Raw genomic sequence first — 13,702 nt, 5'->3', positions numbered from 1 at the left:
TCGAGGTCCCCCGGCTGCCCGCCGCGCTCCCCCGACTTCCCGCCGCGCGTCGCCTTCCGTCCCGCCCCCGCTGCGGCGGCACTTTCCCCGAAAGTTGTGGGGCTTCGAGCCTAAAGTTTCGGGGGCTCCGGGCTGAGCGTGGCCGCCGCTCCGCCTCCCGCCGCCGCCATTTACAGCGCACGGCCCGGCCCCGACGCGCCCGCACCAGCACTGACAGCGGCGGCCGCGCTCCAGACCCGGATGTGAGGCCGAGAGGAGAGAGCGCGAGACGGAGAGAGAAACACCCACCGGGCTGGCTCGGCCGCTCCCGGGAGAGGGGGCCGCAGCGCCCCCTGGCGGCCGGAGCCCGGCGGCGGGACGGCGATGACCTCCGCGTGCGGCGCGGGAGATCCCCGGGAAAGGGGGACCTGGGCACCCGCGTGCCGCTCACCGAGAACCGGAGAACGCAGATACGGGGCACCGCTTTCAGGGTTTCGAAGCTTCTGGTTCTGAGCTCTGAGTAAACGCTTGATGGAAAGGAGGACATTATTCAGGTTACTGAGAAGTATCTGTACCTTGTGATGTCAGATGTCGCGGAGGGTGAGTGCCATCCGCTCCCAAGGGCTGTGAACACCCAAGCGATCTGGGAACCAGGATTCCTCCCAGAGACGCTAGCACTCAGGCTGGACTCCCACTCTTGCTCCAAGCTGTGCTTACCCGAAGATAAAATTTGGTTGAATTGGGGGGGCGGGTGGCAAAGTGTCCTCTTTGTACGAGAGGTCATTATGGTCAGTAGGATGTGAACACTGTGAATGTATACGTCAACCCTATAAGCCTGGGTTGGTCTGGAGCAGACCCCAAGGCTCCTGCCACCCCTCATTTCCTCCTTCGTGAAAATTACTCAGCGGCGCTGCCTTTACCTGCACCTATACTGGAAAACGGATTCTTAAACTCTCCAATGGACTAACACGATCAAATATGAACTATCTCAAAAAACGACAGCTAAGGCAGAATCACACAGATTTTTTGGATTTGACTTTTTTGGCTTACATGTGTTCTCCAAAGTGCTGATCCTATAAATAGCCCATAAAAGGGCATTATTAGAGGTTCACAACCATTTATCGGTAATCCTAAAATTCAAAGAATGCTGAAAACCCAGAGATTCTTTTGGTGCATTGCGGCAGCCTCATTACGCGGCAGAATCCTAACAAATCTTGTATAAAGCTATAATCTTTATAGATGGCGCTTTCTGTTAACAGGTATTCATTTTACACCAGGTTTTAATATAATGCTAATATATATGGTTACAGGCATTGTATTATTTTTCTTTTTAAAAAAAAATGTAAGCACAAGATAGGAACTGGCTCACGTTTTCCTCTGCCACCTACCCTAGCCCCTGGACCTTTGTTCCACCCCTTGAAATACTCTTTGAACAGACTTGTGCGTGACTTGCTCTTACTTGTTCAAGTTCCTTGTCAGATATCTTCTTAGGCCTTCCCTCAAGACCACAACTAAAATCGTTCCATCATGTTCTGTTCCCCTTATCTAAATTCCTTTCCTTTACAGCGGCTTCTTTCCCTGACATTAAAGTATGCAGCTGTTTATAGTTTTAATAGCTAGTATTGAACTGCTTACCATGCTTCAGGTAAACTGTTCTTAAACTTTAAGTTAATGAGCATATTAATTACAGCAGAAATAGGCACTACTAGTATTTTTTTTTCTTTTTTGGAAAGTTAGGAAAGTGACGTAAAAATGGGCTGTGTAACTTGTAAGTCATGCTGTTATTATCTGGCTGAGAGAGTCAAACCCAGGCAAGATCAGCTCTAGGAGATAGAGAGATAGATCTTTTGCAAACAGGAAGAAGACCAAGAGGTGGAGGGAGGGAGAGGAAAGGAACCTAAAAAGAATGAAGATGTGCCATGTATATGCACCAGTCCTTATGAGGGATGGAGTCGTTATGTACTGCAGACATGGCCTAATGAAAAAGAAAATGGAAAAAAATAGCTACCCCATACTACCTTAATTACTTCTTTGTTAAGTCCCCTAAGCCACTATCCTATATTTACTAGAAAATTTTTCTTCCTTGGAATCACAATTCCAAGGCCAATATGTGGCACAGTAGTGTTGGAACAATTCATGAATGATTGGATGAATTTTGACTCTGATATGATGGGCTAGTGGCATCTCCTAGTGTTATAGGCAGCTGAGTTAGATAGAAATATTATAGGCAGTCAGACAGGGCCAGGCCCTTGAAGGAGCCAACAGGAGAGACAAGATAAGATACCTATGGGCCAGACTTAAAGATAAAAGGACTACACAAATGCACCCACATACCTCCCTAGGTGTGAACATCAGGGACTGATATCCTAAATAAGTAAAAACCACCTTCAAAAAGCCAGAAAGAGTCACTAGCCCAACCCCTTCCAGGAAAAGCCCCCGTTCTATATTCATGCCCGCTTGCTACGGGACTCACTTCCCCATTTGATCCCGGTTTAATCAATTTTACCTAAACAATTCTTATTGGCCAACCATAGTTTTGTCCATTTTTCCCTTACCTTGAACCCACCTCACCTCATGGTTTTGCTCTATAAGAGTCCCTAGAAAAGACAGAGTCTTGGGCAACCCACTCAGGGCCCCCCTTCTGTCCCTCTCTTGGACAGAAGCTTTCTTTCCCTCAATAAATATATTCTGCTCTTAACCTCCATTGTTCCTAAAATTCATTCTTCGGTTTTAGAGAACACGAATTTGTCCCAGATATTGTTCAGGTTGGGAGTTTTTATTTTCCTGTATCACTGGTTTCTCATGCTTACTTTTAGCAACCTTCAGCTTCACCCCTGTTTTCACAATATAAAACTATAGGATTGCTTCACACCCAAGTTCTGGACTCGCAACCTTCCTTCACAGGCCATAAGGGCTGACCTTTCGCTTTTTCTTGCCTTCCGAACCTCCAATGAGGCCGCTTCTTACCACTGCAGGTTTTCCCTTCTCAGTCCAGCACGGTCTTCATGTATTCAAAGACATGCTTTGGGCATCACATCCCATTGTAAAACAAACTGCAGGATCTCGCCCTCAGGGATCACATACCACACCTTCTAAAGGAAACCGTACTCAGGCTCCTCCCCTTACTAAGAACTGCAGTAGCTTCCGGGATGAAGGAGGTGTTCTGGGTATCACAGGCTGTGAGGAGTGCAGAGGAGCTGTGAGCCCTTCCAAACAGATCCACCCTCCTGTGCAGTGGCCAGGGGCTCAGCAACGGGGGAACTCCCAAGAATGGGAGATCCTGCTCTTCCCTGCGAACACTGGGTGGCTTGGGGCTGAGGGTACTGCTGGTGAGTGAGAGTCTTCTCTGTATCCATCACTCGTGTTTGTATTTCCAAGCATAAAAGGAAAGAAATACAACTTGACAAGTGCACCCTTTGGGGTCAAATCTAATTTCTTTTCTATACATTTCTAGACATATCAAATTTTAAAATAACATCATAAGAAAGCTATTTTTAAAACAGATGGACTATATTCTGTAGCTACGGGCTTAAAGATGCTCATTTTCAGGTAAGATCAACTAGTTGGTTATTGTCAGCAAATACATAAGCTGCTTTTCTAACTAGAAATCTCTGATTTTGTTTTTAAGATAAATTACATGCAGTAAAATTAAATATTTCTGATATTCTGTTCTCTGAGTATTGACAAATGCACATCATAATACAATCACCAAAATCAAGACACACAACCATCCCATGATCCCCCAAATTCTTTACATTCTACTTTTGTAGTCAATCCCCTTCTCCGCCCTCAGCCCCTCCAAACCACTGCTTTTTGTTCTGTTCTCATACGTTTGTTTCCCTTTTCTAAAATGTAATATAAATGTAATGGTGTCTTGTGGTTGATAGCCTTTCAAACCTGTTTGTTTTACAGAACATAATGCAGTTGAGATTATTCCATGTTCTTATTTGTGTCAGTGATTCATTTTTTTTAATTGCTCAATAATATTCTGTTGTGGTGGATAGTTACAGTTTGTTCATCCATTTACTAGCTGAGGGACATTTGGGTTGCTTCCAATTTTGTGGTGATTATTAATAAAATATCTGACTGGAATTGATGGACCAATGGTAAGCAAATGTTTAACTTTACAAGAATCTGCCAAACAATTTTCCAAAATGGCTGTACCATTTGCATTCTCATTAGCAGTGTATCTACATTTTAGGATTTTTTTGGTACATCCTCATACACCATTCTATTTTTTTTTTTTTTTGTCTTTTTTTTGAGACAGGGTCTCACTATGCATTTCAGGCTGGGCTTAAGCTCACTTTGTAGCCCAGGCTGGCCTCGAACTGGCAATGATCCTACTGCCTAAACCTCCTGAATGCTGGTATTACAGGTGTGCACCACCATGCCCAGCTTCATAAACCACTCTAAAGTCATCTAATAATGGTATAGTAGTATCTTACTGTAATTTAAATTTGCATTTCTCTAATGGCAAGTCATACGAAGCAATTTTTCCTGTTATTGCTCACCATTTGAATTTCTCCTTTGGTGAAGTGTCTATTCAAAAAATCTCCATGTTTCACATTGACTTGTTTTCTTATTGTTGGCTTTTGGAAATTCTTTATTCATTCTTGATAGAAATCCTTAGTCAGATATGTAATGTGCATGTGTAACTATTTCCATAGCTTACCTTTTTTCACTCAGGAATATCTTCCAAATGGAATATTAAAAATTTGGCTTAAGCCCAAATTAGAGGCAGCATCAGTAACCGGAAACCTATTGGGGAGAGTTTGTTAGTGCATCTGGTCATCCACTTTGTGTAGGAGAGGTGAGCTGAAGACAAAAATGAACATTAAACCCATGGACAATGAGCGATGATTTGGCCAGGGTACCAGGGGCTTGGACAGAGACAGTTTGAAAGAGCTGAGAGAAGGAAGTCTGGGGAACAGCGCGTTTGTGAACCTGTGGGAATGGGTATGAAGAGTGAGCATCTCCATACTACATGTCACATCCACAAAAAGCGCCAACTATGGAGGAGGCAGAAGATGACCGAGTACCCAGAATGACCCAGCCAGCTAATGTCACGTGGCCTATCAATCAGTCACCCTGCCTCCAGCAACTCAATGGGAATTGCAGTAGCAATGGAAAATATGCTTGGACACCTACTATGGGTTTTTACTTAATAAAGCCAAATGCCCAAACTGCCAGCCACAGAGGCCCAAGTTAGTTCTCAACGCAGCATTACTTACTCATCAAGGAGACAAGACATTTGGTGTCAAGTTGGTTTATCTTTAATGGAATCAAACCTATTCTGGGCATACCTTTGCTTTCCCACCAACAGGCCCTCAGCCGGCACCACTGCAGAAGAGTCTGTGTATATGCACTAATTCCCTATTGAATGAATTTCTTATGTATCATAACATATACTAAATTTTAGAAAAGGCTTGTGAAAGAGTGTCCACATCACCAACCTGGATATATCACATCACTTCAGAACAAGTGGTAAGATTTACTGGACTTCTCATAAGCCAGGCCGTCCAGAGGCTGCTGACACAAGAGGGTCATAGAAAAGCCAGTTGAAGGGGCAGCTCCCTGGGTGTCATCTTGCATATACTCTGTGAAGGGAGGACTCCACACCCCAGGATACAGGGCATACCCCAATGACCAGATGTCCCCAGTAAGTACACTGACTGCCACAATGAGCCAAGGGGTGGAAGATCAGCCCCACTTGCTTTTACTCTCCTCCACTCACTTCTTGTCCCCAAAATTATAGGACTTGAGCATCTGAAAGTTATGGTTCTCAAAGCGGCTTCTATAAAAGGCTTACTATTAGTCTCACTAAATTTCCATCTACGAGTATAGTCCAGTCCCTTAGGGCTCCTGGTGCAGAAAGATGAGCAGAGAATAAAAGAATGAAAAGAATGCGTACTCAGGAAGAAATAGCAGTCAGTTTTTGTAAAGTTTTCCAGGAAATGGGATGAACTAGAATCCTAGGGAAGTCATCCCATATAGGGTAAATATAGTATATGAAACAGATCCAAGTGGCGTGAACATGGACTGTTGTGGTTTGTTATGGTTTGAATCTGTGTGTCCCCCCAAAGCCTCAAGCGGCCATGGGGCAGGCTTTTAGAGTTTGATGGGTGTGAGAGCTACACCCACCCTGGAGTGGATAGTTTGCATATGTAAGGGAGAAGAAGAAGCTGCTTGAGGCCATTTCTCCCCCATTCCTGGCTTTTGTTTTGTTGCTTTGCTGTGTTCTGCACCCTGAGCTGTAGCCCTCTGCCATGTGCCACTCTACCTTATAATCTGCCAAGTACGGACTGAAACCTCCACAAACTGTAAGCGAAATAAACCTTTCCTTCCTCAATTTTGGGCGTCAGGTATTTTGTCCCAGCAACGAGAGAAAAGTAACCAAGACATGGTTGCTCTGTACCCATGCCACCCCAAGAATGAGGCCCTCGTTCTTGTAGCTCCTAGGATTGTTGAAAGGACAAGGGCCCAAGGCTACATCGCTTTCCAGGAATTGCCCTTTGGAGAAGGGAGTTGTCACTTGAGTTACACCCTTGTCCCAGGGCCGTCCACATCAAACGACTGCCTGGTTTTGGTAGAGCCTTAGCGTCTTCTTGGCTCCAGAACCCTTCTAGGGATTGGTGGGGCCTCTGTTGTTACTGCACTACACTTTTCACCCCACTTGATTCTGGGCCTTTTCTCTTTCCTAGTTGGTGTTGTTCATGACAATTATTGGTGAACTTCCTGTTTCCAAGATTCCATCACAGTATCTGTTTCCTGGGGAACCTGACCTAAGCCACCTACACACTTCTGCTCTCATTAGTTGAGTCAGTTAGTGTTTACCAAACTCTTAGACTTATTACTATAATTATTGTCATTGGACTGAGTGTTACATAAACAAATTAATTATGAAAAAAGCTGACTTTTGTTTTTATGAAAACCAACAATGATGCTTTGAGAAGACAGGAAGAGGACAAGTTGCTAAGAACAGTTACTGTTGAATTAGCTGTGTGTGAGAAAAAATCAAGTCCAGAAAAACAGCGTGGCTTTCATTATTGATGTATGTATAGATTTTTGTACCAGGAATTGAACTCAGGACCTTGCACTTGCCAAGAAGGTGCTTATGCCACTGAGCTATATCCCCGGCCCTCATTATTGAGTCTTATATTCAATGCATGTTTCCTGTTTAACTGACTGACATACTTTGGAGTATAGTTACTTATTTATCATCGTAAATTTTACTTTTATTTATTTATTACTTAGTTTTTGTCTGAGACAGGATTTCACTATGCAATTCAGGCTGGCCTTGAACTCACTTTGTAGCCCAGGCTGCCCTCGAACTCAAAGTAGTCCTCCTGCCTCAGCCTCCCAAGTGCTAGCATTACAGGCATGTGGACCATGCCCTGCACTTGTGTTTTTTTATTTTTGAAAAAATTCACATTATTTTGTAAAAATATATGCACTCACTATAAAAACTTAATATAACTCAGAAAAGGATAAAGAAAATTAAAAATTATCTATAATTCTGACAATCATAGACACTCTCTTAATATTTTAGTAAATATCCTTGACACTATTATTTAAAATACACAAAAAGATGCAGGTATGCAAGAGCAAATAAACAGATGCATTATGAAGATGTAAATATACATAATGTATTAGTCAGCTACCTGTGGCTATAACAAAATATCTGAGAGAATCCATTTAAAAGAAGGAAATACTTATTCTGACTCACAATTTCCGAGAGTTCAGTCCATGGTCACTCACTGACCTTTTGGCCTGTGGTGAGGCAGAATATGGTGGTGTGAGCAGGTGGAAGAGGAAACTGCTAAACACATGGCGGTCAGGATGCAAAAAGAGAGAGAGAATGGAAAAGCCAAGGTCACAATATACCGTTCAAGGGCACAGCCCACTGACCTCAGTTCTTTCCACAGGCCGTACCTTGTAAAGGTTCTACCAGTGCCCAAGAGCACCATCAGCTAGGATCACTGTTCTACCCATAAGCCTTTGGGAAATACTTAAGATTCAAACCATAACACATAGATCACATTATGTTGTAAACATTATATTATAAATGTACATAATACTATACATAATTAGATATATCACCCAAATGGGTGCACTGTATATACTGTTATATATAGTAATGGGGAAAAATAAAATAATGTGTACATTGTGGCTGTGTATTTGGATATGAAGGTGATCTGGCTGTGATATCTGTCACCCCATTGACTGCCAGGGTTGATTCTGCTGATCTGGCTGGCTAGGCGGTGTCCCCTTCCTTCCTCACAGCTCTGTGTGTGTCTCTGATGAAGCTGCATTCCTGGTGGTAGAGAATGACCACCCCAATAGAGGAGGACCATTTCTTCCGTCAAGGGTCTATGAGTAACTGCTCTTCCCCACTAGGACCTCCAAAAAAGCTCTCAAGTTCCATTTACTTAGGTATACTTAAGTATACCTAAGTCTTTCTTTCTGGGAGCAGGTAGGGGAATACTGAGAATTGAACCAGGGCTGGACATAACCTAGGTATGTGCTCTACTGCTGAGCTACACCCACAGCCCCACTTTTTGCTGTTGCTGTTCATTTGTTTGTGTGAGACGGGGTCTTGTTATGTAGTCTAGTCTGGGTTTGACATTGCTATGTAGCTCAAGCTGGGGTCAAACTTGCAATCTGGCTGCTTCAGCCCCTCTAGTGATGGGATTGGAGGTATGCACCACCATGGCCAAGTCTCAGGCCTTTTAAAAATTTTATTTTGAGAGCTAAGTTGCCTGGGATGGCCTCAAATTTGCAATCTTGTGATCTTCCTGCCTCAGCCTCCCAAATAGTTGGAGTTAGAGGCATGCCTGGCTTCTAATATTTTTTGAAGCACACTATAGATTGTACATGTAAAGAAGTTTTTAAAAAAGCCAATATGATCTTTTTTCTTTTCCTCTCTTGATGTCATCCATAAAAGCGGTACAATTAGATTAACTTTTTAAAAAAGCTGTATTCTCCAGGGACTATATGAGCCAATCTTATACAATGTTGCCACTGGGATCTATTTTCATTTTTACAGGAAAAGAATCATCAAATTATTATTTTAGGGATATTGGAGTTGTAAATCTGTAGTTTAATAATGAGATAGAAAATGCCAGATAAATTTAAGATCTCATATTTACATTGCATTCACCAGGAGGAAAGGTACAGAACCCTTTACGAAATTGTTAGCACAGCAAAAATAAATCATTTCTTTGTATAAATAGAATGCTCAGGAAAGATGAACTCAAAATCACAAAGCATTTTTCATCAAATAAAAATCAACTCAGCAAATATTTATTACTCATGTACTCTGTGCAAGGCAGTTTTCTCCTAGGTTTCCTTTGTAAATATTTTCAATTTAGTGTACTTTCAGGATTCTGAATGTTTAATATGGAAAAAAACCAAATGATTTTCTCTATTCCAAAGCCCTTTGTGGGGCTTAAGAACTGCACACAGATTGTCTGCTTTGTAGTTTTTCCAAAGGTGCTCTTTCTTGTGGTCAGTATTTCAATTTCTGAGGACGCTTAGAAGTTTCTTTTCTGGCCAATCTTTATTTTTTTCTTTTTTTGAGAGCAAGTCTTGCTGTATTGCCTAGACTGGCCTTGAACTCAAGATCCTTCTGTCTCAGCCTCTGGAGGAGCTGGGATTACAGTCAAATGCTACCACCCTTGGCCTCTGTATAATGATACACACTAAATACGTGGCCGGGCATGGTGGTGCACACCTGTAATCCCAGCTCTCGGAAGGCTGAGGCAGGAGGATTGTTGTGAGTCCAAGGCCAGTCTGGGCTACAAAGTGAGCTCAAGGCCAGCCTGAACTGTATAGCAAGCCTGAACTGCATAGCAAGACCCTGTCTCAAAAAGAAAAAAAAAAAAAAAAAAAAAAAAAAAAGAAACCAACCAAAAAAACTAAATATATGGAAAATAAAACGAATGTAAATTTTGATGGTTATAGCACTAGAAAGGCAGTAAATTGAAATAAAAACAGAATAGTCCTAGTTTGAGGTCATCTACACCTATGTTTGAGGCTTGGTTCTCACGGTTATTAGCCAGGTAATCTATGGCAAATTTAACTTCTCTCAGCCTCAGTGTCTTCCTCTATAAAATGGGATGCCTTTTGTGGTCAGTGTAAAAATAAGAGATGATACATGTCACACGTTTTCTAGACTGCTTTTACAACCAATAGCTATTATCAAAGACATATATGATCAATTAAAATATGGATTCTTTGCATTTTCTCTTGTTTCTTGTTCAAATATTTCAAACAATCAGGGATGAGATTCTTTTTTTTTTTTTTTTTTTTTTTTGGTACTGGGAATCAAACTCAGGACCTTGCACTTGCCAGGCAGGCGCTATACCGCTGAGCTATATTCCTGTGCCCGCCTTTTGACTCATGGTCTCCCTACATAGTTCCAGCTGATCTTGAACTGACTGTGTACCCCAGTCTGGTTTCAGACTCATGACAATCCTCCTGCCTCTGCCTCCTCAGTGCTGAGGTTACAGATATGTGCCACCCTGTCCAGCGAGATTCTTGATTAAGATGTAAGTAATCGTTTAGAGCTTATCATTACCAGCTGTAATATTCATTTCTTCTAGATCTTTAAGTTGTCACACTTCTATAAACTCACTGGATAAAGAAACCTGACTGTATCTAGTTATTTGGGTACTATCGGTAAGTGTTCTAGCCAGTAAGCATTATGGTGCCTACCATCTCCTTGTCTTTTTTTTTTTTTTTTAACCGTATTCTTATTTTGGTACAGGTACATCACATAGTAGAATCAAACATTTTAGCACTATATGTTGTTTTAATTTTTCTTTTGTGAGCTTAATCTTCCTCGGTAAGCAGCATGGGGTTGAACTTACTGTGCCAGTCATCAGAAGATCTCAGGATCTTTCTGTTAAAGGGTAATCCTTTATCTGGTCATCTGGTCTTTTTCACTTACATTCTCAGACTTTCATGTGTGTTCCCCTTTTCCCTGCTCAGCTCCCGCGTGTCATGGGGCGTGTAGGGTGGGAGGTGGTAATCACCCAACATGATTTCTTGGCTGTGGAGGAGAAGGGGCCTTAAACCTACAGGTAGGAGGACCCTTGTGCTGTGCTTCCTCCATCTCCATTGCAAAGTGACTGAGGAGGGCTGAGCCCCAAGCCCGTGTCAGGAGTCTTCAGAGTTAGCTGGTCCACTATGGCTTTTGGGAGCATCTGCTGGTATCCTAAATTCACTTGCACACTTGGTCACTTTCTCATCATTAGGACAAAATATTCGACACCTACAAATGAAAGGAGGAGCGGTTTAAACCTTAGCAGCTTCTTTCTTTCTACTCTATCTAAGATAATGGCATTAGGGTGGATGCCAAATCAATCACTGGATTGATTAATCACCCACTCCTAGTCCTAGCACCCTTAATCCTAGCATTGCACCCTAAAAAATCAACCTAAGGGGATGGGGATATAGCTTAGTGGCATAAGCGCCTGCCTGGCAAGTGCAAGGTTGTGAGTTCTATTCCTGGTATCACAAAAAAAAAAAAAAAAAAAAAAAAAAAAAAAATCAACCTAAACCTCTCTTCCTTAAACCTCTGTGAACTGTGAGCCAAATAAACCTTTCCCCCTTTAACTTTGGGTGTCAGGTATTTTTGCCTCAGCAACAAAATAAAAGCAATTAAGACAAATTTATTTCAGCTAAGACCTACACAATTTATTGTAATGATCAATCCAACAAGAAGCTAACTAGTGTTCTCAAGTCTCAGTGGACCCAGGATTCATAATAGCCATGTTTTCTAGAGCAATATTTTCATTGAAAGATTGAAAGTTATTTATATTACCAAAATAGATCTTTAAGAGATCTACTTTCCAAATCAATAAGCCAATTTATTCAAAGAGAATCATTCCCTGTGTGTGTGTGTGTGTGTGTGTGTGTGTGTGTGTCCTTTTCTCTCTCTATCTCTCTCTCATCTTTATCTCTATCTCTTTTTATTGGTATTAGGGATCCAAACCCATGACTTCCTGCATGCTAGGTAAGCACTCCACCATTAAGCTACATCCACAGCCCATTTTCTTTTTAATGAAAAATGAAATTTACCTTTTTACTGGTACATAAAAATAGAACAATTATACATATTAATGAAGTAACATGGTATTTTGATACATGTATACACTGTGCAATGTTAAATCACATTAAATATATCTATGCTCAGAAATATTACTTCGTGACAAACGTTCAAGCTCCTTTCTTCTGGCTTTTTGAAATGTACAGTACATTGTTATCATTTATAGTCACCTTACTGTACTATAGCATTCCAGGATTTCTTGATCCTATTTCACTGTAACTTAAACAGCCACCAGTTCATTTCACCTCCACTTTCCCTCCTCTGAAAATGTTTTTCAAAGGATTATTTGTGAGGGAAGCAGTCTTTAAGATAACCATTGTGTGTATAGAAAGACATAAGAGAAATAGAGAAATGCAGCTATGGCATCAAAGCAGAAAGTTTCCCTGTAATTGCCTGATAACAAAGATAAGGCTTGTGGGCTATTTGGTTAGTTTGTCTTAGTGTTTTTGTAAATAGTTGCAGTCCTAGAATGCAAGTTCCTTTTAGAAAAAGCTACCAAATTACAGCTTTCATTTCTACCTTACTCTTTAGGGTAGAACCAGTCCCGCTCATTGGACGTTGCCCCTCCCACCTCACGCAAAGTCTGCTTCCTAAACCACCAGGCCATTTCAATTGACCACGCTGAAGAGCTATGAATAATTGGTGCCCATAAATTCAGTATCATGTTTTTCTCTCTTTTATGAATAGGATTTCCCAAGTGGCTAACTAATAAACTAATTTCTTTTCTCCTCTTTCCTCTGTTTTTCTTCCTCTTTCTCCCTCCTCTCCCTCTCTTTCATTCATTATTAACAGTATGAAGTACTTGCTGTGTGTGAGACACTGCTAAGTTTGAGGATATGAAGAAAACATTTCTTGCCGTGAAACAGCTAAGAAGATAGGAAGGATGACATTCAGCTAGAGTAAACAAGTAATTACAATACAGTGTGGGGCATGATCTAATAGAAAGAAACAGACAACTCCTAGGATATGTAGAAAAGTTGCCCTACACAGACCTCAAGTGGTGAGAAGTAGGTCCATTTAATCTTTTGCTACTGAACCTTTATCAATACTTCCACAGATTGAGCAGAACCTGTGAGAGGGAACGAGATTAAAGTGATAACATCTCCAAATTGGGTCACTGAAAATAGGGAAGTAGAAAATGGAACTAGAGGTGTCTTTGGAGGCAAAGATAAATAGTGATTTAAAGGGAGAGAAAGATGGAAGAAGCAAAGCAATCCTCCTACAGCCAAAACCTTCATGTCGATCAGGCTGAGCCTTAGCAAAGATAGAATGGTGTCTGACAGCAGCCAGACCTCGGGACCTCCTTGATATTTTCCCCTTTGTGGTTCCTTTCCCATTATCTTCATTATTTAGAGAAAAATATTCTTCTTGGAAATAAGACTATTATTCCATCCTTCTAGCTCTGGTCTATGTAGATCAATAACAGTGAAAAGGTAATTAGTGTTGGGGTAGCAGAGTCACCACTTTATTTGTTTTATATCCAGCTACTTTTTGATTTATTTATCTTTTCTTTTTCTTTTTTTTTTTTTTTTTTTTTTTTTTGGTCTTTTTGAGACAGGGTCTCACTATGCAGTTCAGGCTGGCCTTGAGCTCACTTTGTAGCCCAGGCTG

At 41.5% G+C, this 13,702-nt stretch overlaps 1 protein-coding gene across 2 annotated transcripts in view; it reads right to left on the bottom strand.

The window, feature by feature from the left end:
- The window catches only part of Reps1 (RALBP1 associated Eps domain containing 1), a gene marked incomplete in the record, with an annotated part of 75,167 nt that extends 75,073 nt beyond the window's left edge, over window positions 1-94 (bottom strand). For both annotated transcript variants that reach the window (XM_005389265.2, XM_005389266.2), the window contains 1 exon segment: window positions 1-94.
- Between the last annotated feature and the right edge of the window lie 13,608 nt (window positions 95-13,702).

This window comes from Chinchilla lanigera, unplaced genomic scaffold, assembly GCF_000276665.1.
Source record: "Chinchilla lanigera isolate Chin_1 unplaced genomic scaffold, ChiLan1.0 scaffold00035, whole genome shotgun sequence".
In the NCBI taxonomy this organism is placed as follows: domain Eukaryota; kingdom Metazoa; phylum Chordata; class Mammalia; order Rodentia; family Chinchillidae; genus Chinchilla; species Chinchilla lanigera.
The sequence above is the reverse complement of the archived record's forward strand: the minus strand, read 5'-3'. Positions and strand labels throughout refer to the sequence as shown.